The sequence below is a fragment of the Suricata suricatta genome, chromosome 10 (assembly GCF_006229205.1).
Source record: "Suricata suricatta isolate VVHF042 chromosome 10, meerkat_22Aug2017_6uvM2_HiC, whole genome shotgun sequence".
Classification (NCBI taxonomy): domain Eukaryota; kingdom Metazoa; phylum Chordata; class Mammalia; order Carnivora; family Herpestidae; genus Suricata; species Suricata suricatta.
Genome location: NC_043709.1, coordinates 125,026,297 through 125,053,660, shown reverse-complemented (window position 1 = coordinate 125,053,660; position 27,364 = coordinate 125,026,297). Strand labels below are relative to the sequence as shown.

Sequence of the window (27,364 nt, the reverse complement as noted above, 5' to 3'; positions counted from 1 at the left end):
CTGCCGTGAGAGATTTAAACTCCACGTGCCTAAAAGCCCCCACTTCTGTATCTCAGTGATGCCCTGGCATGGGAAAACACGCTGCGGATTTTCCTCCTCTCCAGTGGAAACTTGTGCGGTAGAAGTAAGCAGAATCAAGCCCCGAAATGACACCTAGGATATAAATAGACATCTCCTTTGAAGCTTTCAGACAGGAAGTCTTTGTTTGGGCTGAAGACATGCCCCAGGGTAGCTCCAAATTGGCCCTTCTCCTGCAGAGGGAGAATGGGGGTGGGGGGCCCTTCTCGAAGCATACCACCCCCTCACCTTTCTAGGGGATCTCCCACTAACAAGCGATGCTCAACAGCATTCACACCAAAATTCAGAGGTGCTGAGGTCTTTGAATTAGCAGCCCAGGAAAGGAAAGCCTTTGAGAGAATATTAATTATAAGAGACAGCACTTCATTACCCTTTCTCCTCTCTAGACCCTTCCATTTCTAGTGAGGGATGGATTGGCTCCAGCTGTCCTTGTAGCTTCACCTCAATGCCCCCCACGTCCACACTGCCACCCGATCAGAGAAGAAGGGGGCTGTATCAGATGTCTGCTCTGCGATCCCAGCATCCAGCGATCTTACTTCCCCTTTAATGGAAGCACAGATCGGCACTCCTGATACTGAAAATCGTTTAGCGCTTGTGAGGTCAAGCTCCAAGCTCAGCCAGATCTACTCTGGACATCGGACACCAGGAACAGAAATGTATCTATATGCCCTCACGGCACACATAGAGGCTTTGAAACCAGAGCGGGAGAATGATTCTTGGTAATTCTGTGATACATGCTGGTCACGGGCGACACAGCGAGCAGTTTTGAGAGAAGGTGTTGCAAAATTTGAAACCTGTAATGGTCTTAGTGCTACTTGAATAAATGGCACAGGGCTTTACAGTCACCGAGGGAGAGATGCCGGAACGGCTTTGCTCGTGAACGCGTTTTTCATGACGGCCCAGATCCATGCCTTTAACTTTGTTGCCAGAGGACGAAAGTGGAATTGATTTCCCCCAAGGCCTCAGAGTCCCCAGAGGGATTGCTCAGGGCAAACCAAAGGCTAGATGTAGACGTTCGGGATGGATGAGAACCCCCACGTTTAAAATAGTGAAGAGTTATTTTTACATCTACAGACTCTGTGTTTGTTTACCGAACCCTCTGCCCCAAATTCATATTGAAATCTAACCACCAAGGTGACAGCATTAGCAGGAGGAGCTTTTAGGAGGTGAAGATAGAGCCCTGGCGGTTGGGATTAGTGCCCTTATAAAAGGGACTGGGTAGAGCTCCCTCTTCCAGTCAGCTCTGTCAGGACCCAGGAGAAGACCTCTGTTAATGCACCGGAAACGGAATCTACTGGTGCCTTGGTCTTGCCTTCCGAACCAACGAGAAATGAATGCTGTTGACTCTGCCCAGCCTGTGGTATTTCTGTTATGGCAGCTGGAAGGGACTAAGGACCAAGTGCTCTGATAACTGCTTTATGGGTCACAAGAATCCTGTCAGGTAGGTGTGACCATTACCTTTGAGCTCAGAGAGGTTAAGTAACTTACCTAAGGTCACACAGACCACAGAGCCAGTACTCAAGCCCTAGTCAAGGTTTCAGTAATGCCAAGGATTCCTGAAGTGCCCATCCTTGCAGTGATGTCCTACAATCTGACATGATCCTCCCTGAGGGGTGCCCAAGGGCTAAGATGGTCAACTCAAACAGAAACACACCTAGGGAACAGTAGAGCCAGAGGGAGTCAAATCACCCCTAACACACCACCATTTCATGTTCTCTGCCTATATAAATCCTGCCTTGTGTCTTCCTCTCTGGGAGGTGATCATCAGAGCCTATGGAAATGGCTGGCACCCACTGGAGGTGTGCAGTGCCCAACTCACACAACTCTACTGAGAGACCCTGAATTTGGGTTTTCAAAGCATAATTCAAACCCACCTCTGCTATGAAGTCCTCCCTGATTGGCCTGTAGAGATGCCAGTGGGCAGTGACGGTATCTAAGGGGCTGAGCGGGGAGTTAGTGGACATGGGACCTAGCTTCTGCTCTGCTATGTATAGGCTGAGTGACCCTAGACAAATCACTTAACCTTTCTGGGCCTCAGCTTTTTCTCTGCAAAACAAGGGAGTGGGACTCGGAAAGTCTAAATTTCCTGTTAGCTCCAAAATTTTATGACATGTCATTTTGGAATTCAAAATATTTGTAACTCAGTGCTTAATATACATTATCTTGTACAGCATTATTATTTTCATTATCTCTATTCATATTCATATTCATATTTCCAATAGTTCCATTTCCTATTTATTTATTTTTATTTATTTATTTCAATTAATAATTTATTCCAATTATTTCCAATATCTCCATTTCTATCATATTTCTCTAAAGAGTGCACATTTCTTGGAGGTAGGGTCTCCCTAGTCTCAGTCAATATTTCATTGATTTTTGATGTTCAGAGTTCCATGGTCCACAGATAACTTTCTATTTGACATCCTTGCCCCGGGCCTACATGTCCACCATCGTCCTCCCCCTGGACGGAACCAGAATTGTGGCATTCTGGGAGAACTAGAAAAGAAGGAACCCAACTGTGATTTTTAAAAATCTTCCTCGTACTGTGCCTAAGTGTAAACAAAGAATTCTCTAATAGCACCTTGCTAATTTACACATTAATATCACAATTTGTACGATTGAATCACACCAGTTAAGCTAACAGGCATGTAATGAAAAGCACACTATCCCAATTTTCTGCAGTTTGTTTCTGTGGCTGAATTAGAGCAAGCAGAGTGAGCTGGGCCATTTAATCAGATTAAAGATAAAATAATGTGAAGTTTAAAAATGCCAACAGTTGGACTGTTGATACGTCATGATAGCAGCCAGTTAGGTAGGAAGAAGGTAGATTCCATCAACTCTAAAGCCATCGTCTCAATGTTAATGGGAAAATCCACGGAAAATAAATATCACTTGGGGACTCAAAAGTTATTTTAAATTCCATGTGTACACTTAAGGGAAAAACAGGCCAGGCCCTAAAATAATTAAAGCCATCAATATGAACTACTCAGGCCTGAAAGGGACCTATATTTCTTACTCATAAAAAAATGAAATAATGTGCAATTTGGTTTCTTTGCCGTCTGCTACTTGAATCGCAGAGCATTGTTCAAAATTTAACACCAAAATATAATTATTGAGACTATAGAATGCCTAATCTTAGCCGCTGCATTAAAGAATAATTTTCTTTTTTTACGGTAATTTTTTTAGCTTTATAAACTAAAAGTACAGAAGTGATTTTAGGCTGTGTTTTTCCTTTTGCTTCCCCTCTTTCAGAGAAAATGAGCATTACGTGGAAAGAACAGTTAATAAAATTGAGTATAATAATAGAATTCCCCACTACAAGGTGTTCAGCGGTTTCTCCTACTCAGGCTGAGGGCTTTTCTTAGAGGTTCTATTTGAAGAGCTTCAGTGGAAAGCTTGAAAGAATCGTACAAACATGTGAGTGAAAGTCTATATTAGCAAATCAGTCAGCAAATCCACGAAGTTTGAGCAAAGAACGAGGAAAGCCTACTGTGAAATTAACCATTTCACACTTTTTAAGAAGTTAGTCATGGGAGCGTCCGTTGCTACATTCCGCTCCTCTCGACTGCCTGGCGTCCTCAGCTAGAAAGCCTTACCCTCCTGCGCAGGACATTCCGCTTGCTTCTTGGGAAAAGAAAAAGGAAATGCTTTGATTTGTTTTCCTTTTTAAAATCCTGTCTTGCTAACACTGCAATCCCCAATGGGAAAAGAAGTTCAACCGTGCTTTCTGATGGTGACATTGAGACCAGGTTTGCTGCTTTTGGACACGAACGCTTCTGTCTGGGTTCAGGACACCCCACCAGCTTCTCATACACTGTGGTCACCCAAAAGTCTCTCCAGGATGTTGAGATTCGCTGAAGAAGCGCTCACCGCATCCTTCCTGCCGTTCACAATGGAATCGACGTTCAAACATGTTGAACGCCCGTCTCCTGTTACTGTGCCTTTTGTTCCTTTAATTTGCAGGGCTCTGGCTACTCAACCTAGGAGGGGGGAGGAAAATGTTTTCCTCCCCTACAGTGTCACACTCTGGCCTCCAGACCTGAGAGAGAATACATTTCTGTTGTTTTAAGATGCCAAGCTTGTGAAAATCTGTTCTCGCCCTAGCAAACTAATACAGCCCCTAAACTCCAGACATCCTGAACTTAGATCCCTGAACATGCCAGGTTCCTATTCCAGCCACACTTCCCTGGCCAATCAGCACTGGTGAGGTAAATTAATTTATAATGTGTGAGAACCTGAATAATATCAATAGCTAATTTTTAGCAGCAGCTTACATTTTGCCAAATCTATTCTGAGCACTTTGGTTGTTTAATCCTTTGTTTGAACAGCCCGGAGAAAGGCGCTGTCATAAACCCTACTGGACACAGGAGGGAACATAGAAGCTTGGAGAAGTAAGGTAACTCACTTGGAGTTTCAGAACTAGTACTCAGTTCGATTTTCTCCCCTCTCTTCCTAAACGCCCCAACAATTTTAGGGCTCCTTCCTAGTTTCTTTAATCTTCTCAAGATCAATGTCACAGGAATCTCACTCTCAATTCCAAGTAGGGATATTTCTTGGGTTTGCACAAAAGTTGAATGGACTTTGGTTGCTTTTTTTTTTTTTTTTTTAATATCTTTATCTCAGGGGTGTTTGAGTTGGTTAAGCAACCAAGTCCAGCTCAGGTCATGATCTCATGGTTCGTGGGTTCGAGTCCCGAATCAAGCTCTGTGCTGACAGCTCAGAGCCTGGAACCTGCTTAAAATTCTGTGTCTCCCTCTCTCTCTACCCCTCGTCCACTCACACGCTCTCTCTCAAAAAAATAACCATTGAAAAAAAATTTAATAAGAAAATAAATATCTTTGGTCATAGGAAAAGGATGCTTCAAGTTTTCGAAAGAAGACGCAAACTGTCAGTCTTGCACCAGCCATCCCTTCGCCAACAAGCCCCACTCCATGGTGAGATCATGAGATCCCAGAGACAGGGACCAAATCCTTAAACGCCGGGCACCAGAACCTCCTTCTTAATTTTCCTGCTTTTCCAATTTCCCACTCTCCCTTCAGGTCTTTCCCATAAATGTCCTAGGTGCCTGCAGTGTGCCTGCGGCGGCCAGGAACACAGGAGTGTGCTCACTTCTTCCTGAGATGTGGTCTGCATGATTTACACAAGCGTTTCCTGCAATCCCTCACTTTTTTGTCATTGTGCTGGGTGCACGCCTCTTTTCTGATTCAACATTTTACTAATCAGAGTAAGTTTCCAAAAGGTATATACACTCTAAGATATGATTTTTTATTTATTTTAAGTTTATTTATTTTTAGAGAGAGAGAACACACAAAAGGGGCAGAGAGAGAGAGTGAGAGGGAGAATCCCAAGGATGTGCTAACAGCAGAGCCTAACGCAGGGAGTGAGATCGTGACCTGAGCCAAAACTAAGAGTCAGATGCTTAACTGAGTGAGCCCCCCAGGCGCCCCAAGTCCGCCATCTGTAGCCTAGGAAACTGGCCTTCAATAGCTCAGATGATTTAAATAGATTTCAGATAAAATAGTCTCAAACACCCACCAGTTGAGGACCCCATGGCTCCTACTCTGGAACCCTGAGCAGGACAGCGGGGGGAGGGGAGCATAGGGGGTGCATAGTCTCTAGGAGAATGCCTGGTCCCAACGGTGTTGGGGCCGAACTCCAACTGCTCTTCGTGGGCCAGGCTCCCTCTCCTGGGACAGGGCGCCCCCCCACCCACAGGAAGGACCACCTTTTGAAAATTCTCGAAAAGGTGCTTTGTAGACACACAAGGAGTCCTCCAAAATCAGGATCATGTACCCCTACTGTCTCCCTTTCTTTTTCAATCTATCTAATCATTTCTCCATTCCATGATGATTCAGTTTGTTGAAACTAGTGTGAAATACAGTTGGAGACTTTCCTAAACATTATACACACTGATCCTCTTTTTATCCACATGCTCATTCACACCAGCAGAGACTTGATTACAAGTTTTTCTTTTACCCCTAAGTAGGCAGAGTTGCTTAAATGATCATTAACTCCCCCAGATTAGAACTCAAAGCTGCGGAGTCCCCATCCTCAGGGTTCACTCCCCGGGTTTCAGCCATCATTACGGGCATCATCCCTACCACCAAGGTCATAATTCTTTACATTTGTATAAGATTTTACCAAGTTCTTTTGTATAGAGAGTCTTATGCCATCTCATGCAATTGATCTAAATTGTGATAGGTCATAGGGCTGGATTAAGATAGATCTTAGCTATGAAGTTGTTCATTATGGAAAGGAGACTAAGAAAGGGGGCCAGGAAAATAGAAGGTGAGAAGTAGTTGAAGAAAAAGCAAGAGAAAGCCAGACATATGGGGCTCAGACTGTGTGACAAAGAGAACTGGAAACAGGGGCACCTGGCTGGCTCAGTCAGTAGAGCATGTGACTCGTGATCTCAGGGTTATGAGGTCAAATCCCATGATGGGCAAAGACATTACTTTCAAAAGAGAGAGAGAATGAGAAGCAGAATAATAAAGGCATCCCAAAGGCTAGTGTATGTGTTTTAGTTTGCATTGTCTGAGTACTAAGGTGCGTTCTCTTAATGACCATGAGCATCTTGGGTCTCTGGAGGCCCTTTGTCAGAAGTAACCATTCTTCACTGTTCAAGGACACCTCTCTGTCCTCTTCTCTCTGCCCAATGCTTTTGGTGAGGACCTGAATGTCCTGGAACATATATCCCCAAGGATGTGTGTGAAATTTGCTAATCCACCACATTCCACAAATATTTACTGAACACATATTACACACTGGCACATTCTAATCCCTCCACAAATTTGCAAAGTAGGTATTCCTAGTCCTATTTGCATTTGGACATCACTCTTCTATTCACTGAGAAAATTGTGGCCTGGAGATGGCAGGACCTCTATCTGAGATTACAAGAGTAGGTCATGGCCAGGCTGGGGTCTCATCAAATCTCTTGCTATAAACTTTGCTCTTTCTACTGATTTGTGCCACCCCCATGGAACTGTGACTGCCTCCATGAACTGTTGTGGGGTTTTTTTGTAAGACCCAAGCAGCAAGCTGCTAAGGCGAATGGAATATTCGGACAGGGCTCTAAGGACTTCAGAAGAGCTGAAGCAATGTGGCAGGCACTCACTTTGGGAGCAGCCCCTGAGTGCAGGAGGAGGAAACCCGGTTTGGGGCAGAGCCTGAACTTTTAAGATTAGTCACATCAGTCCTTCCTAATATGCACGTGCCTGCAGGTGAGAGTGATAAACATACTTCTCCCTTTATTTCAAGACAAGAGGTGAAATGAAGGGATTCTCAGAAGTGTTTATCTGATCCATTATGAACCTCATCACAGAGACCATCTGGGAAGCAGGAGACAGGCTTTCCAGCCAGAACTACTGTCCTTCATGACCACCTGGTGCTGAAAATCCCAGATCTTGGTTCTCCACTGCTGTTATTCTAGAACTTTTCTAGAGATCCATGTCAGTTTTCTCTTGTCCTCCTAAGTACCAAAACATCGACCTACTACAGCCCACCATCATCCAAAGAGGCCCCCAATACCATGTCAATACGAATTAACGCCACCAAATCAAACCTCCAAACGCCCTGTTTATGAGGCCAAAGTCTAGAAAATAATTTTTGTTAATGTTTATTCATTTTTGAGAGAGAGAGAGAGAGAGAGAATGAATAGGGGAGGAGCAGAGAGGGGGGGACAGAGGATCTGAAGCAGGCTCTGCACTGACAGCAGAAAGCCTGATGCGGGGCATGAACTCACTAACTATGAGATCATGACTTGAATGGAAGTTGGACACTCAACTGACTGAGCTACCCAAGTGTCCCTAGAAGATAATTTTAACTTGCACTATTGACAATGTTACTAGTATTAGTAGCCATGCCATTCAAAAAGAAAACCAGTCACCAACATGAACTCTTAACTTCACTGTGGGGAGGACAAGGTGAGTGTGACTTTCAAGGAAGTGACATTCACAATTAGTCTTGGCCCCCCCCATTCTCCAAAAGGGGGGCCCATATCTACTTCCAATTTTCTGCCAGTACCTGATTTTGTGTCTGTGTGGGCGACACACACTGCCTGAAAGTGTTCTCATTGCTGTACTCTGAAATCCCACTACTTAGAGAGAATACATTTTGCTTAAAAGCTTTTGGATACTGTAGTGACATATAAAAAATGTTTTTCTTTTTTTTTAATGTTTTTCTTAATGTTTATTTTTGAGAGAGAAAGAAGGCAGAGAGAGACAGGGCACAGAACCCAAAGTAGGCTCCAGGCTCCAGGCCATTAGCACAGAGCTCTGTGCGGGACTCCAAACTACAGACAGGGATATCATGACCTGAATCAAGGTTGGAGGCTTAACCAAGGGAGCCACACAATGCCCCTGTAGTAAGTGACATTAAACTTGCTGAAACCGAGGAAGAAGTTATCAGAACCGAGGTCTTTCCCCACACCACCAAGTCAGATGAGGGAGGCCCGAGCGAGTGCCTTGACAGTCCTGGTACCCCAGCAGCAGGGGGAGGGGTGGGCAGTTGCAAGGGTTCCGAGCTCTGAGGCAGGGGACAGACCACAGAAGCGGGTGGACACCCAGGGTGGTGGCTGGGAGTGGGTCTCCACCACGTGCACTGGAGAGAGGGGCCAGAAAGCTGAGGAAAGCCTTCCAGAGAAACAAGAGATCATGCAGCCAATGGCCGCAACACTCAGGCAAGAGGGAAACATGGCGCTAGGCCAGGTTCCCGGATGGAACAGAGCCAAGAAGAGGCTGACCCAATGCCCTGGTGCTGGTGAGGCCCTACTGACCTGTGCGGCCTTCTGTCCTCTTGATGACCTAGATCATCGCCGCTGTGGGAGCTTGGCTCAGGACCTGGCCTGCGCAGTCAGGGCTAACTGCTTAAGCAGGGGACTGAGGGACTTTCCATCTGGGAGCCTCCGTGGTGGCAACAGAGGCCTTGCAAAGTCTGGAGGTCTGGGGATGAGGAGGCCTGGGGAGTTCAGCAGGATGCAACAGAGAAAGTGCCGTGTGCACACAGGCTGGACTCTGATCCGGGGCAGGCCCTGGACGGCATGGTCTGGGCACCTGACTCTCAACACCCTCCTTTCTTCAAAACCGAGTCAGTTGGCTGTGGCCCTAAGTCATTAACCCCTGGGACGCCTGGGTGGCTCAGTCGGTTAAGCATCGACTCCTGATTTCAGCTCAAGTCATGACCTCCAGGTTTGTGAGTCGGAGCTCTGCACTGGGCTCTTCACTGACCATGCAGATCCTGCTTGGGATTCTCTCTCCCCCAAATCAATAAATAAACCTAAAAAATAAAATAAAATAAAACCCTTAAGAAGATGAGTGGAAAACGCCCACGGTATCTGGTTTTCTTAATTTGTGGAGTCTCGATGTCAATGGTTTTACTTCTGAGCTCCTCTGTAACATTGGTGGGGTCGCAGTCAGCCCCTGAGTGCGGGGTCCAGGTTCACTTTGCAAGGTTAACAGCCTTAGAGATGGTGGCGGCTTCTCTCCAAGGTAGGCAATTACTCTTTGTGGGTTTTGCTGTCCCTGGTTCCTGAGAAAGAGGATGACTGTCCCCTTGCCCACCAGCATATACCAAACCATATGTGCCCAATGTCTCAATTTTAGTTCATCAGCGAAGTATGAAATTATGTTTAAATGATGTACCTTTCGATATTCAAAGGAGAACCAATCCAGCAAGGAAAATTACATGATGCTAATTATTCTTTGTGCATATAAATCAGCTGTGCAATTATTCAAAATTCCTGTGTGTTTGGGTTCTTTGTGAGCAGCGTAGAATAATTATCAACAAATCTCAGTGAGCCGCACTTAGCAAAGGTCTCATAATTCAGTGTGGGCTCTGCATGGCTGGTGCTCCCTGGCACACAAACTACCCACCTCAGCTTGTACGCCTGAAACGGTGTGCAGTGACTGTCCCATTGCCAAATAACCAGGAGCATCTTTGGAGAGAAGAGAAGAGAATCTCATTTGATTAGAGGGAGCAGAGAGAAACTAAGTCATCCGTAACAGAGGATAATCTGAATCCAGAGTGGGAACAGAGGGGCTTAACTCAGTTAACCGCCTGACTTTGGCTCAGGTCATGATCTCACAGTTCGTGAGTTTGAGCCCTGCACTGGACTCTGTGCTAACAGCTCAGAAACCGGAGCCTGCTTCGGATTCTGTGTCTCCCTATCTCTGCTCCTCCACCCCCCTTAAAAATAAGGAAACATTAAAAAAAATTTTTTTAAGAAAGAGAACAGACACTTAAAAATTAGAAGCGCCTCTTACAGTGACTTCAAAAATGACGCTCATCACACGTGACCCCTTCCCATTCAACTTGCGCTACACCCGCCCTCCAGCCCCCACTGCAGAATCAGGCCACGACACCAAAATAGGTAAGTCCGGGAGCAGAACAGGTAAGTGACTGGAGTGAAAGCATTTTGAGAAAATAAACAGTGTGGCCTTCAGGTGATATTGCTGGATGCTGGTGATTGCAACGGGCCTTCAACATGAATACACTCGTGGGAACCACTGGTCTGGGGATGTTCGCTCCGTGAGGTGAAGTGATGGCCCACGTTCCCCGGGGATCAGACACACCCGCTCAGTGAGGTCAGCATACGGCCCTCTCGTGAACACCTCCTTTTCTCCATGGGTACGAGGGATACTTGGGCCCCCACTGTGGGGAATGAGGACATCCTTCCTCCGTCTTTCCCCTAAACCTAGGCTGGAGCCCACATCCACGCTTGCCTCTGGCAGGGGGTGCTCTCTGGAAGATGACAGACTCCACCGCCTTTGGTTCCCACATATTTTCTTTGGGGTTCTTGGAGAGATGTTGAAAATAGCTAAATGTGAGACCTGGACGGAGGCAGGGGTGGCCAGGAGGGGACACCCCGGCAACCCTCAACCTCCCCGTTGCTGAGCTGTCGTCTTCAACATCACAGGCATCGGTGGCATGGACTCTCTCCCCACCAATAACTCATCCCTGCTAAGCGGCGAGCTGAAAAGAGTTTGGGGGTTCTCTGACACTGATCATTTACAGCCGGGGGCTTGGCCCTGCACCCCTCAAGTTGTTCTCTTTGAAGAGCTGGATGCAGGTGCCTTCCACTATCCGTCGTTCTGCTCAAGGAGGAATTCCTGCCATCACGCTCCTGCTCCGCTCCCTCTGATGGGAAGGAGTGGCCCTTCTCTTTCCCATCCATGCCCCCCAAAGTGTGCAGAAAACCAACTTCACAGAAGCAGCAATGTCTTATGAAACCTTAAGGTCCTTGTTTCCAAATGCACAAACCTACAGAACTGCCCCATCATGCAACGGGCTTCTCCACACACCCTCATTCTTCTGCAACGTCTCACGGATCTCTGAGGACATCTGCCACCGTGCGACTGCCGCGTTCGTGCCCGTCACCGCAGCAGGGCGGAGCAGGGGGGCCTCTGGGAACAGAACTGTGTTTTATTCCTCTTGGTCTTTCCTCCCTCTCTTCCACCTCTACTCAGACCAAGAAGGAGGATTTGGGGGCCTAGCCAATTCAAAGACCAGTTCATCTAGTTCGGAGGAAACATTTTTGACTGTGAAAATTGCACCATGACTAAATTTTGAAACCTTTTTCCCATGAAGAGCTTCATCATTCAAGCACGCTGACCTGGATAAATCCCAACTCTCAGGTTCACCCACCCAGGGCCCCCACCTCCACCCCAGATCACCATCCAGAAGCAGCAACAGATGAAAGAGAGGCAGCGTACAAGAAACTCATGTTTATCTCTATAGAACACATGACTTTCGATGACAGACTGTGCCAGCAGGAGAGACCCGATTAATTTAATGTAACTAGCCTGAAGCTACAGGGAGAGAGGCCTGAAGTTTTGTTGACTTGCAAATCCAACTTGCACTTGATGAAGAACAGCCCAGAGGAACATACTATTTATTTACCTACATAAAGTAAAGGGAAAATATTCCAACGGTCTCAAAGAAATCAAATGACAAACCTCAAATAAATGTGCGCTGCCTTCCTCATCGTGATACTGTGTCATCTGAATTAGAAAAAGTCCACAGGGCTCCTGGGTGGTTCAGTTGGTTAAGTGTCTGACTTCAGCTCATGTCATGATCTCATGGTCCGTGGGTTCGAGCCCCGCATCAGGTTCTGACAGGTGCTGACAGTTCAGAGCCTGCACCTGCTTCAGATTCTGTGTCTCCCTCTCTCTCTGCCCCTCTCCCACTCATTCTATCTCTGTCTCAAAAATAAATAAACTATAAAAAAAATTTTTTTAAAGTCCTAAGAGCAGAGGTGTCCCCATAGTCAGGTGACTCAGAGAAGCTTCGCTTTCTCATTAGAATTAGGGGAAAGACTGAAACGTTACAGACAAAACAGTTAATACTTTACAAACTAAATTCTACAAAAATTTGTTGAAAAACATTTATCCTGAAGTATTCATTACCAAAATCATTGTTCTGAAAATACTGTATCCATACACCTATTTTAAAAGTTTATATGAGGGGCGCCTGGGTGGCTCAGTCGGTTAAGCCTCTGGCTTCTTCGGCTCAGGTCAGATCTCACATTCGTGGGTTCAAGCTCCACGTCAGGCTCTGTGCTGACAGCTAGCTCAGAGCCTGGAGCCTGCTTCCAGTTCTGTGTCTCCTTCTCTCTCTGCCCCTCCCCCTCTCATGCTCTGTCTCTCTCTGTATCAAAAATAAATAAAAACATTAAAAAAATTTTTTTTTAAGTTTATATGAGAGGGGTGCCTGGGTGGCTTGGTTGGTTATGTGTCCGACTTTTGATTTCTGCTCAGATCATGATCTTGCGGTCTGTGGGTTTGAGCCCCACATCAGGCTCTGCACTGACAGTGTGGAACCTGCTTGGGATTCTCTCTCTCCCTCTGACTCTGCTCCTCCCTCAGCTCTATCTCACTCAATAATAAATAAACATTGAAATAATGACTAAACATTGAGAGAGAAAGAGACAGACTGTGAGTGGGGGAGGGGCAGAGAGAGAGACATACAATCTGAAGCAGGCTCTAGGCTCTGAGCTGTCAGCACAGAGCTGGACGCAGGGCTGGAACTCACCAACCATGAGATCATGACCTGAGCTGAAGTCAGACAATTAACCAACCAAGCCACCCAGGTGTCCCTAAAAAAATTTTAAATGAGAGCCACACCCAGTTCTCATCTCCAACCCCTCCTCGAACCCCCATGGCCAAGAATGTAGGAATGAGAGGAAAGAAACTTTAAAGTCAACACATGATGGATGAAAGCAAAGAGATGCAGAGTTATTTCAAAGAAAGTGAGTGGATCCTGGGGCATTTAATCTGATTGGAGATATTCATATTCCAAGGACACACCGTGTGCTCATTAAAATGGAGCAGATCATCTATGGAAGCAGGGAAAGTTGCAAAGATGAAAGTTGGCGGTCTCCCCAAGCACTGCCGGGGCGGAGGGCAGCCAGCTGATGGCGGCTGGGGGTGGATGGGCTACAGCCCAGCTGGCCATCCGCTCTTGATCCTGGGGAGTAACTCATCAGGTGACCGGAACCTGATCTCATTACTAATTCAAATCATTAAACGAGTCCCCTTATTCTGATTCCCTGCCAAACAGCCTTCTGAGAATATTTCCCCCTATAGCAGTTTTATAAATGATAGAAGAGGGCGTATCATTTCCAGCTGCCTGTTCTATTATATATTAAAAATTGGGTATTTGGGGGCTAGCTATGGTCTAAGTTTTTTGAGTTTGAGTAAGAATTTCTGAGTCTGTTCTGGGACAGGCTCAAGGTCATTCCTTAACCTGAAAGGTCGTCGAGGCTGGCCTGCTTGATATTCCGCTCTTGCTACAACCTCTGAGCTAATTCCTACAAGCAAATATTTTAAATTTTTTAAAGTTTATTCATTTTTTGAGAGAGAGAGTGTGAGTGGGGGGAGAGGCAAAGAGAGAGGGGGACACAGAATCCTAAGCAGGCTCCAGGCTCTGAGCTGTCAGCACAGAGACTGATGTGTGGCTCAAACTCACCAACCGTGAGATCATGACCTGAGCCGAAGTCAGACATTCAACTGACTAGGCACGCCCTATAAGCAAATATTTTAAAGCAACATATAACAGCGCCTTTCTCGCCTACTTGACATGTGAGGAAAGTGTCCAGACCCAAGGTGATAGTAGGGCTTACTTTCAGTTTACCCCACCCCACAGGTTCTCCCCGACGGTCACTCCCATGGTGCCAGTTCCTGCCTACATACGATGACTCTCGAATCTGGAACTCCATTTCTGCTGTCTTTCCTGATCTGTGACTGTTTGGTGGCCAGCTGGAGCTCTTGGCGTGGAGATCCGACAAGTGCCCCCAAGCCAACATGTCCAAACTGAGTCACCACCGTCCGCCATGATGGGCTTCGGCTCTTTGTTCTTGCTTAAAACCACTTAGGGAGAGGTACCTACATATTCAAGCTTAAAACCTGAGAAGCCATCTGTGTGAGTTGCCTCAGGCAGCAGCAACACAAAAAAGGAGCCCAAACCAGGTGACTTCAACAACAGAAATGCATTGTGTCAAAGCTCTGGAGGCTCCAAGTCCAAGACCAAGGTGCGGGCGGGTTGGCTCCTTCTGAGGGCTCTGAGGGAAGCAGCTATCCCCGGCGTCTCGCCTTGGCTTGGAAGGACTGTCTTTTCCCTGTGTCTTCACATGGTCTCTCCCCTGTCTGTGTCGGTGTCCAAATGTCCCCCCCTTGTGTAAGGACACCATAGATTAGGATTTCAAATATGAATTTAAGGGGAAGATAATTCAACCCATAAGAACATCCTAATTCCCTGCCCCCTCCTCAAAGTCATTCCCAAGTCCTGCTGACACTAAGCATCTCTCCATCACTGCCACTGCTTTCTTCTAGGCCTCCTGGTTTGCTCTCCTGCCCTCCCCACCCCAACCCGGACCCCTAATCTACCCTTCACACCTAGACTGAGAGGTCTTTCTTGAAAGCACTTACTATTATTGCCTCTAAGGCACTTCATGGTGCCCTCCTTACCCTCAGCATAAGGTTAAAATTCCCTATAAGCGTTTTTAAGGGCTTGTAAGGTCTGGGACCACTTACCCAGCCCCATTGCCAGACTGCTCCCCATCCAGGGCGCACACCCAGCAAGAATGGCCCATCTCTGCCTCTACTTTTCTCTCATCTCCTGGTCTTTGAACAGGCTCCCCCTCAGCCTAGAGCACTTGGTTTCTCTCTTCCACCCTTAGATTCTGCACATCCATTCGCTCTGTGCTTGGGCATTACTCACACCATGGCTGTGGGAAGTGTCATCCTTATATATAATCATAACACCCTTTTTTCACTCATCATAAAACACTGAAATGGTCCACATACCTGTCCACAATTGCCACAGACTATAAGCCTCTTAATGAGCGGGACTCGAGCTATTTGGCACATAGCTGCATCTCTGGAGTGCCCTGAACATCCCTGGCTTGTAGCAGGTATTAAAATAAGGGGCACTGCTAGATATTTGTTGAAAATAACAACTTTTGGGGGAGAGGGAAAAGGGAAGGGGGTGTTGGCATGGAGGAGGGCACTTGGGATGAGCGGTGGGTGTTATATGGAAACCAACTTGACAGTAAACTATAAAAGAAAATTTAAAAAAGAAAATAACAACTTTCTGGGTGCCTGGGTGGCTCAGTTGGCTAACTGTCCACCTTTGGCTCAGGTCATGATCTCACAGTCCGTGAGTTCGAACACTGTGTCGGCTCTGGGCTGACAGCTCAGAGCCTGGAGCCTGCTTCAGATTCTGTGTCTCCATCTCTCTCTTCCTCTCCCCGCACTCACATTCTGTCTCTCTCAAAAATAAATAAGCATGAAAAAAAAATTTTTTAAGACAATAACAACTTTGTTTATTTTCTAATAAAGCTTTCTGACCAGAAATCTTAATCAAATCAGATTTTAACTAAATCAATATAGATTCAAAGTAGACAAAGGTTGGAAGACATCTGTGGTTTCAGTGGCAAAACTCCAGGTCTAGGAACTCTAATGCCATTCAGATCCTCACAGACAGGATACACGGCAACATGGTCACATGGGTGCAGTGACCATATGTCCCCGTCCGACTGGGACCGCCCAGTTTAAGCCTGTTGTTCCAGCATAATTGTTAAGAACACTCCTGTCCCGCCTCACAAGTATGCTGCTTTGGATGATTGATTATGCAGTCACCTACTCATAAACCAGTTTACAAATGTTCCATTTTATAGATGAAAACCACTGTGTTCCTCACTCTGCTTTCTTAGGGGAAAGTAAACCGCTGTGGTCAAAACTAAAGAATGAGACTTGTTTGAGAAAATGGAGTTTAAGAACAAAGGGATGATAGTAGTTCCAATTTGTAAGATGCAGACTTTTGCATAAAGCAAACAATGGGACATGTTTGAGTCAACCTGTGATCAAGCCGACAATCGCGTGTAAGGAGCAAAGAAGTCAAAGCAGGTTAGGTCTTGGATTAATTAATACAAATCATGAATGTCTGAGTTTTGGTGGGGTGGGGGCGACTGTTGTTGTGGTCATTGAGAAATATATCCAATTAATTTTCTACATTTAGAAAAATTATGATCAAATCCTCACAGTTCAAAAGCAGAAATCTGGATGGGAATGCAAGTCTGTTTTCTAGAACTCCCTCATCAGATGCCTGAGATTACTTCGTGATTTAGTTTCAAGGGCTGAGTATGCCAAAGTATCAGTTTAACCACCATGTAATATCAGCATGAAAATACACCCCACGGCCTAATACAGGCGCTGCTAGGATTATCCGTTCATGTGGAGTTTCCTTGTCTTTATTCTCCTCCCTGGTAGCAATGTTGGCGAAATGTCTTAATGATAAAAATGAACCTTTTTAGTGAGGGGAGATGAGATGTGATTTACTTCCAGGATAAGATTACTTTGTCATCTTTTGACTAGCATGGCTCAAAATTTAAAAGCATATTCAGAAAGCAAGTTCTAAGAGAGGTAATAAAGTCAAGACTCACTGCATAAGCATCAACTCAGGTGTTAAACATACTAAAGCCAAGTTGGTTACATCAGTGGATGTGCGGGTGGAGGGGTGCATGCACATGTCTACACCACTGTTTAAACTTGTGCTATTTGAGCACTGCTAGGGATTTACCCAAGGGATACAGAAGTGCTGATGCAAAGGAGCACATGTACCCCAATGTTCATAGCAGCACTGTCAATAATAACCAAATCATGGAAAGAGCCTAAATGTCCATCACCTGATGAGTGGATCAAGAAGATGTGGTATATATATATACAATGGAGTATTACATGGCAATGAGAAAGAATGAAATATGGCCATTTGTAGGAAAGTGGATGGACCTCGAGGGTGTCATGCTAAGCGAAATAAGTCAGGCGGAGAAGGACAGATACCATATGTTTGCACTCATAGGTCTAACAGGAGACCAGGAGAAACCTAATGGAGGACCAGGGGGAGGGGAAGAGGGAAAGAGAGTTGGGGAGAGAGAGGGACGCAAAACTTGAGAGGCTATTGAATACTGAAAATGAACTGAGGGTTGAAGGGGGGGGAAAGAGGTGGTGGTGATGGAGGAGGGCACTTATGGGGAAGAGCACTGGGTGTTGTATGGAAACCAATTTGACAATAAACTATTTAAAAAAATAAAATAAAAATAAACTTGTGCTATTTGAAATACTGCACTCTTTTAGGGGCGCCTGGGTGACTCCATCTGTTAAGCATCCAACTTCGGCTCAGGTCATGATCTCATGGTCTGTGGGTTCAAGCCCCATTTCAGGTTCTGTACTGACAGCTCAGAGCCTGGAGTCTGCTTCAGATTCTGTCTCCCTCTCTCTCTGCCTCTCCCCACTCCAACGCCGTTTCTCTCTCTCTCTTTCTCTCAAAAATAAACAAACATTTAAAAAAATTTTAGAAATACTGTACTTCTTTAACTGCTGCCATTTTCTAAATTGTTTATTTATTTTGAGAGAGAGAGAGAGAAAAAGCATGAGTGGGGGAGAGGCAGAGAGAAAGGGAGAGACAAAATCACAAGCAGGCTCCCTGTAATCAGCACACAGCCCGATGTGAGGCTCAATCCCACGAACTGTGAGATCATGACCTGAGTTGAACAGTTAGCAACTGTGCCACCCAGGAGCCCCTAAGTGGTACTACTTTTAAAATTAAAATCAGGGATGGACATATGGCAGAGAAACTTACATATTCTTGTAAAATGAATTCAAATATCTTGGTTTTTTTTCAGGCCAACAACATAGAGCTGTCATAGTAAATGCTAAACACACACACACACATTTTTATTTCAAAAAACCAAGAGACTGAATGTCAGCGGGTTCTTTATAAAAAAAAAAAAAAAAAAAAAACTAAGATTCCAACTCCCCAGAGCTCCCAGGCTGAAAGAGAACTGAACTGTCTCACAATCTAGCTCACCTGTCCTCCCTATGTGGGGTCATTCTGCCCCCTTTCAAAACTTGAATTTTCCTATGAACTATAATAGGTGAGCTTGTGCCCTTTGAGAATTGGTGGAAATCTGATTTGCTTCATTCTCCAGCTGTCTGCAGAGACAGGCTGGTCTAATTGTCAGACAAGTTTCAGATTCCAAGTGCTCAGGGAGTTTCTTGGAAATACAACTTTCTAATGGCAGCACTTCGGCCCCATCCCTGAATAAAGCGCAGGCAAAGTCAAGGACATCTCCTTTACAATCTATACAAGGGTCATTACAATTGCTCATTTGACAAATTAGAAACGTGGGGCCCTCTTCTTCCGGGCATCAAGGGTCAAAAACACCGAATGTAGGGACACTTTTGCCAGTTGTCATCACCGGGAAATGGTTATGAACTTCAAATCCACATACTGTAGACAAAGGTATAACGCTCAATTCCATCAATAATAATCTGTCCCCAAGCAAATTTCCTTAGCTGTTCTAGGACTTAGTCTCTGTTTATAAATCAGGAATAAACACTGGATATAAATCACAAAGGTCCTGGCATCTGTTGGTGCTCCATAAATATTAGTTACTATTATTGTTGTTTTTGTTGTGTCTACTATTATTTGTACTTACTAGAGTTATCACTGGCCCTCCTAAACCCATATAATAATTTTGAGTTGTAGAAATAGAGATAGATAGGAAAAAAAATACAGACTTTGTGATAAGCCACATCCACAATCCAACCCAGTTCTGACAAGTACTAGTCAGGTGACCCTCTGCCATTTTCTTAACCTGTCAGAGACTTAGTTTCCTTCTCTGAAAATGGAGATAATACCTACCTCACAGGCTAACCGTGAATTAAAGATAGTCTAAAGAAAGGTGATTAGGACAATGAGTTCTTCTGCTTCCAATAAAGCATCAAAGTAGATGTCCTCAAAACCATCTGATTTCATGACATTTTCCTCACATAAAACAATGATTGTGGGCACGTTTATGACCCTAGTCCTTTTAGGGTAGGATGTCGGAGCTTTGCAAATTCATAAGAACAGACTAGGGAGGAATAAAAATAGCTGACGGAGACCCACTGGCTTTGCTTTTTTATAAGAGAATGTGCTGGGCCCAGGCAGAGGCGGAGGGAGCTGCAAATCGCCGCAAACTCATGCAGTTGATTGGGTTTTGCAATCTGAAGAGCTGAAGTCAGAATCAGAGCCCATTTCATGTTTTAATTCAACATTTGAAGGCTGGAAAGATGTTGTTGAAAGTAAGTCTGAAACAATAAATCAACGTGACGTACGGAGAAGATTCTAAATAGTCAACAGCTTGCCATTGCTGAGAAGTCAAACCTCTCTTCTTAGCTGTTGTGCCAGGATGCAGAGCAGAGAAAGCAATCCCAAGCCGATGGCACGGAAATCTCCCAGATTCCCTCCCGAGACTAAGCACAGAGCACTAGGTGCCCTTGCGCTGCTCAGAAACACACAAGCAGATAAAAGAAATGTACCTTTCTCATCTCAGCCCTTGACATAGCATCTGTGAAGATAAGTGTCTAGCATATTGATTGCCTATTTGCTAGGACTTCAGGGAAAGGGGAAAAATTCGGCACTGGTTGAATCCAACCACTGCAATCCTAGGTTTCTGAATGGGTTTGTGTCTGTCTCTGGTGCAAAGTCTGTAAGTTCTGAGGCAGCTCATTCCCTGATCAAAACGTCAGAGACTGGCTGGGTTTTACCACCGTGTTCACATAAAATTCTTATCAGCGATTTCCTCCTCTTGGCTGGTTCTCTGGAGCTTTCAGAGCGAGCCCAGGCTTCGTGTGAATTAGGCACGACGGAATTCCTCCAAAGCAACAACCAGCCCATGTCTGAGCCCATCTCAGACCTACTTGGCCTGAAAAGAGGCCACCAGGGGCTGGGCTTGGGCATTCTGGAGGTACCTTTTATGCCAGGGCAGGTCTGTGCAACTACAGCCTGTGAATGTAGGATGTGCACCGGAGTCAAAAGGGACCTCATCTTGTTCTAGAAACAGAACTCAATAACTGAAGTTGGATGCTAAAGACCACTGCTTTTTAAAAAAAGAATTTTTTTTTTGAGAGAGAGACCGAGTGCTGAGTGGGGGTGGGGCAGAAAGAGAGGAAGACAGAGAATCTGAAGCAGGCGCCAGGCTCTGCACTGACAGCTCAGAGCCCAATGTGGGGCTCGAACTCACAAGTGGTGAGATCATGACTTGAGCCGAAGTCTGACACATAACCAAGTGAGACACCCAGGCGCCTCAAGACCACCGCCTTCTTATGAAGACAGCTGTAACTTTCAGCCTAGAGCAGCCACAGAAATGTTTCTATGTTGCTCATTTACATCATCTTTTTTTTTAATGTTTATTTATTTGTGAGAGAGAGAGTAAACACTCAAGAGAAGGGGAGGGGCATAGAGGGAGACAGAGGATCTGAAGCTGACTCTGTGCTGACAGTAGACAGCCTGATGCAGGGCTCGAACTCACAAACTGTGAGATCATGACCTGAGCCAAAGTTGGATGCTTGGCCAACTGAGACACCCAGGTGCCCCCTATCTTCCTTCATGATCAAATTCTGCACCCTCATGGCCCCACATCTGCTAAGGGCCCTCATAGCTCTGTGTTAGGTTTCACTTCTGTGTCGCATACACAGCCCATGAATTACAGGGAATTTTTGGCATCTTGCCAAACAAGCTCCAAGATCGGGCTTTAAAGCATTTATCTTCATCAACTGTCCTTTTGCAGCTACGGTTTCTCTTTCCTTATTTGCTACTGGAGAAATGCATGCAGGAGAAGGTACATTCCCCTCAGCAGTCCATCCACCTGAGGGTGTGCTCGCTGCAATGACACATTCCGGGTCTACACAGGTTCCATGGGAGAGATTTCGGGGCAACGGAAGCTGTCTTTTGGCAGCAACTCCATATACACCCATCTCTACACTGCTAGGAAGTGCTTTGCTTTACAGTTACTTTCTGCAGCACACCGTAATACATCTTCCAGACCAACATCAACACCTGCACATTTATTTCCTTCGTGGGGTTTTGTTATTAAACGTTTGTTACGCCTGTAAACATGTGTATGACAGGATCAGCCACTGCTGTGTGCGCCACAGGCAAACCTCTTCCCACTCTCTAGCCCACGCGGGGCTGCTGTGTTGTTGCAGAGACCACAGACCTGAATGGAGAATCCCAGAGTGCATCAGGATATCTTCCGCTCTTAGGACTACGTGCTGGGTTTGCCATCGGGTAGGCAAAGGAAATGATTCTGGGTGAATCTGTAAGCACTCTATAGAATAAGCACAGATCGGAGTCCTTGTTCCAACCTATATTCACCCTTGTCTCTTCCAAGAATCAGGCTGCAAAGCTAACCTTTCACACTTAAAGATACAACAGCTCAGGACAAAAGAGAGAGTATCTGGGTCTCATCCAGAATCCAGCAAAGCCAGAAAGAAGGTAAAACAGAAACAATGCCACCTAGTCTCATGTGAAGCTATCTTCCACAAGGCCTCTCTGAATCGTTCTTTCACAAATTTTAGATTTTCCAAAAGGAATGGTCTTCCTGTTCTACTTGCCTTTGATCTGATGGTAAAAAGGAGCATAGGAGAACGCTTTCCCTTAGTCCCATTCCACTCTGCAGCCTCCCCTCTGTTTATAGATCTTCAGGGGACCATTTTGTCCTGGGTAGAACACCCATTGGTAGAATGTGGCCTCAATTTCTCAGCAGCATCAATGAGAGATCTTGGTTGTCATCTAAGGAAGCAATTCTGGGTGATTCTAGCAAAAAAAAAGCATTACTAGAAAAATATGGGGGCGTGGGGGCATAGAGGACCAGAGTTAGAGAATGAGCAAGAGCTAGGGGCCTAGCAGAGGAGACAGCCAAGACCTCCCACAGTCAGCTGGTGAAGAGAGCTGGCCCCATACCCCTGCGTGCCTGATGCTACCACCGAAACCTGAAGCACCTCAAACAACCTCTGACTGTCCGTGCGTTGGGGCTTTGACTCTGCAGATGCGCAGAAGCAGGCAGGCACTGCGGGTGGCCGGGACCGGGTCACGTGCCTGTACCCAGCTGCCAAGGAGCAAGGAGAGAAAACATCTGTCCCTACTTGGCTTCCATCCTGGGCAGTGGGACTCTGCCTTACACACTGGGTGGGACAGTCCTCTAAACAGGTCAGGAGCCCAGATGATAGCCAACCAACAAAGAGATGAACAATCCAAGAGGAAGACATTCAGAACAGATGGTATTTAACAATAAGGACAACTAATGTGTCTAGGAAAGTCCACCCACATCCCGTGTGACCTTGGTCAAATGGCTTAGGGTTTTGGGGTCTTCTCAGTCAAGGGCAGATAATAAAGCCTGTTTCAAGAGTTGCCGTGAGGTTTAGGGATTTGGTCACAAAGTGCCCACAGGGGGAGTCCATATGTAAGCAATGATTCACTCTTCTTATTTGAACATAAAAAAATGACTTCACCAAATGGTGGCAAGAGAAGAGTCCACACCTATTTGGTTCATCTACTTTCTCTATAGGACTTGGAAGCAAGAAAGGACAATCTGAAGACATAAAAACATGGCACATGCTCTGAAAGGGAGGAGTTGTGAAGGGAGGAGAAGGACAGGTTCTGGAAGGTCTTGTTTTTCTCGTCAGTAGGTAGCAGGGAGATGTGGCTGAGCAGAAGGCTGAAAAGGCAGGGAAGCAGAAGCATAAGGGAGTGGTGAGTGGGGTCCGGGACAGAATTCTCCAGCTACCTGCCCACCCCAGGGCCAGCCTGCTGTTGAAGAGACAGACAAGGCAGGAGCTTCTGAGCCCTGAGGGGTGGGAGAGCGAGTGGGTTGGGGCAGGATGGAGGGCTACAACCACAGCCAGGCAGGCAGAGGGCAAAGACCTCTTACAAGGAGAGGCTGGAAAGCAGGGAGGAACCCTGACATCCATGGCGTAGGTCCTAGCCAGGGATGTGCTGACCTAAGAATTGCGTAGAGGATGATAACTCTTTTCCGGTTTCCTTCCAGTTCAAGTGACCAACGGTCCCAGTGTGTCCTGGACTGAAGGGGTTCCCTAGAAGGTGGGACTTTCCAGGCAAACTGGGATGAGGGGGTCATGCTGCTGCCAGCGCAAGGCAGGATCTCTGAGGGAAATCCCAAGTGGAGGCACAGGAAACAGGCAGCGGCAGGGGCTGTGACAGAGACAGAGGACAGCCATCGCCCACCTCCTGCAGTGGCCACGGCATTCTGACAGAGGTGAGGGAGAAGCAAGGGAGATGTGCACTGCTTGAGAGACTCCTCCTTCCAGGAGCAAATGCGGGGGAGGACTGGGGGGGCACCACACCTGCTGGTCCTGGGAGCCATCTCTATAGCAAAGTGTCCCACGGTAGCAGAATGATTGTGTCTGGCTTGTGGTGGGAACTAACCTTTAGGTACTGAGGTGACTGTACCTGGAAACACTTTGGCCTCTTCCCACACTGAAGGGGAACCCTGAGTTCTGAGGGGAGTGGTTTCGGTGGGCAGAACGCACCAAAAGTTCTGAGCTAACGCTGAATGCTGGAGTGCCTGACTGAGCCTCCTTCCTTTACTAGTGACACTCCCAGATTATAGGCCCAGCCGACGCTCTGAATGGCACGGACATGCTGATGTTACCCAGATATTTTTATCCGTCTCAGACCTTTCTGCTCAGCTGGACCACTTGGAAATCTAACAGGCACCTTATTATTTTATCCATCCCAGACCTCTCTAAGCTGAACCCATACATCTGACTGCACGCATGATTGCCACTTGGAAATCTAACAGGCATCTTAGACCAACACAGAGCTCTTGACTGGATACCCTCCTTAGTCTTCTAAACCTGCCTCTCTGTCTTGGTGAGGAAAATAAAGAATGACCACAGGGAATTACATATGCCAGGGATTACTAAAACACTTCATATTTGGAGCCTGCCATGAGGTAGGATTGTTTTTAAATTTTATTGCTGTAAGAACACTTCATATGAGGTCGACCCACTAATCAAAGGTTTGAATGTATGATACATAATTATTGACTTCAGGTACAATGCTGTAGAGATTTCTAGAGCTTTTTAATCTTGCTTGACTGAAACCATACTTGTTGATGGGTAATTACTCCCTTCTCCATCCCCCCAGAATTGAGGACCACCATTCCACCACTGAGGCTATGAATTCGACTGTATTAGCTACCATATTTAAGTGGGGTCATGCAGTCATTGTCTTCCTGTGACTGGCTTATTTCACTGAGCATCATGTCCCCAAAGCTCATCCATGTTGTTGCACCTTGCAGAATTTCCTTCCTTTTTAAGGCTGTATAATACTCCACGGTACGTGTATACTACATTTTCCTTATCCATCCCTCTGTCAATGGACATATGGGTTGCTTCTCTATCTCGGCTACGGTGAACTGTGTCGTAATGAACATAGGGATTGAGCTGTAACCCGTTTAAAACTTGGAGCCGTCACAGGCTTGAGTGAGACACACCGATCATAATTTGACATCAACTGCCTCAGTGACTCACCTCACACCTTCTTATTCGTTGTTACTTCATTGGGTAGGAAAGATCACAAGGATCATTCTGTCATTAGTAGCGGTTACCGTACACACAACGCTGAGATGAGCTACAGCGAAAGCCACAAGAGACCATCTGTGTGTGTTAAACACCGCAGAGGTCGGCTCCTACACTCTAACTGTGACGAGTGTGATTTGCCCTAAGAAAATCCGTAAGAAGATTTAGACACTAAGTAGAGAGTCATAATATTTCCAAATTTAAATTTTCGGATATTTTTAGAAGACACCTATGACATATCTACCAGAATTCCTCGAGATTCTTTCATTTTCATAATGCTAATGGTGCCTTTCACACTAAATAAAGAAAAAGCGTTCCTTCCACTAAGTGAATTAGAGTGGGGACTTACTTTTTAGAGTTTACCACCTCACACACTGACAAAAATGGTGATGGCCTTTATTTCGTATACTGACATGTTTTCTATAGGCGGTGTTTACACCACAGGTCAAACCTCGAGGAATGCACACAATGAAGGGCTTCCTTAGCTTGTGGGGAAGACTGGAGCTCCTCATTCTGAACTTAACTAAAGAACTCTAATGCTCAGGGCACCTGGGTGGCTCAGTCCGTTAAGTGTCCAACTTCTGCTCAGATCATGATCTCACGGTTCATGGGTTCGAGCCCCACATCAGGCCTTGTGCTGAAAGTTTCCTCAGAGCCTGGAGCCTGCTCCAAGCCACAAATTCTGTGTTTCCTTCTCTCTCTGCCCCTCCTCTGCTCGCGCTCTGTCTCACTCTCTCAAAAATAAATGTAAAAAAATTTTAATAAATAAAAAAAGAACTCTAAGGCTCACACATAAATACATGACATGTTCCTCTACTAGAAAAATATTCCACCCAATGGTTTTTGATTTCCGGTAATTTGATAACTAGTATTTAATTACTAACAAGGTCACAGTGACTCAGACCAGCTATTTTGGGTCTCCGAAATCGCAAAGAGGGTGTGATGAAGAGAACACACCCACTCTCCAGCCAGCTGTGCATCCCCGATTTTGAGCATGCTACGTGCTGAACACTGGCGACACTGTGCTCATGGTGCTCTGTAGAGAACGCAGACAAACCACCGGCAAAGAAGGAAGGGCTCTGACAGGTCAAGTACAGGGCAGCACAAGGGCACCTGTCCAAGTCTTAATGGAGGGGTAGTCAGCATAGGCTTCCTGGAGGAAGTGGCCTTTAGGCTGAGACCTGAAGGAAAAGAGGAGTGTACCAGGCAAAAGGGGGCTGGAGGCAGAGGAGAGATGGGATTGATAAGGGGGCAGGAGCAGCAGCCTGAAGGAGTGGAAGTTACTTAGTGACCAGGATTCTTGTACTTTTCTTCCCTCTTTCTCCTATCCACCCTCCCCGCCTCTGAAAAATTAATAACTAACACTTGTTTCATTCCCTTTCATTTTCTGCACTCCTTCCTACGGCCATCTCCACCTTTGTGCTTACAACAGTCCCAAAGGGTATATACACACATCTTTATTATCACGGCTCCTTTTTCACAAATGAGGACCCACGGCCCAGAGAACTTAAGTGGCTTCCTCATGTCCATGCAGCGGGTGACACGAGCCTGAACTCAACCCAGAAGTGCTAGCCCTACATCCCATGGGGGTGATGAGAGGGAGCCAGAGGAGGTGCCCAGAGCTGGGAGCTCAGCCTTCCCTGACCGTCCCTTGGCCCTTGCTGGCCTTCCACACAGAGCTGGTGGGTGAAGGTCTTTTCCATTCTGTATGAATCCAGCAAAAGGAACGAATTGTATGGAAGCAAAAAGGGCCCTGAGCACTGTTCCAGTACATTCTGCCTGTGGGCAGGACCGCAGTTAGGGACAGCAAATCGACGAGGACCCAGGCCACTTGGTTCCACAGAAGACAAGCCCATTTAACAACCACAGCAAAAGCCAATCCTGCTTTTGCCCAGCTGAATTTCGAATTCTAATAAAATTTTTTTCAGTTTCCTCAAATTTACACAATGAGCAGCTTTGAATGTTATATTGGCACCTCCTAAGGATATGGCTTTTGTCCTTCCTGGTCATAAAAGCTTTATGTTGTGGGACACCTGGGTGGCTCAGTCAGCTGTGTGGTCGACTTCGGCTCAGGTCATAATCTCACAGTTCATGGGTTCGAGCCCCACGTCGGGCTCTGTGCTGACAGCTCAGAGCCTGGAGCCTGCATCAGATTCTGCGTCTCCCTCTCTCTCTGACCCTCCCCTTGCTGGCACTCTGTCTCTCAAAACTATTTATTTTTTAATTCTTTTGTTAAAGGTCTGCAAAACTACCTTGGCTTGGGTTTTCCCTCAGTACACGATGTGAGCAGTTTATCTGAGAGGAAACCTTAGGGATTAGCAGTGAGAGGGCAGGCAAGTGAAACAGAAGGAAGGAAAGTAAAAACA

General features: G+C 46.0%; 1 protein-coding gene across 1 annotated transcript in view; it reads right to left on the bottom strand.

The window, feature by feature from the left end:
- FRMD4A (FERM domain containing 4A) overlaps positions 1-27,364 on the bottom strand; it is a 619,483-nt gene that overhangs the window by 469,494 nt on the left and 122,625 nt on the right. The window lies entirely within an intron of this gene.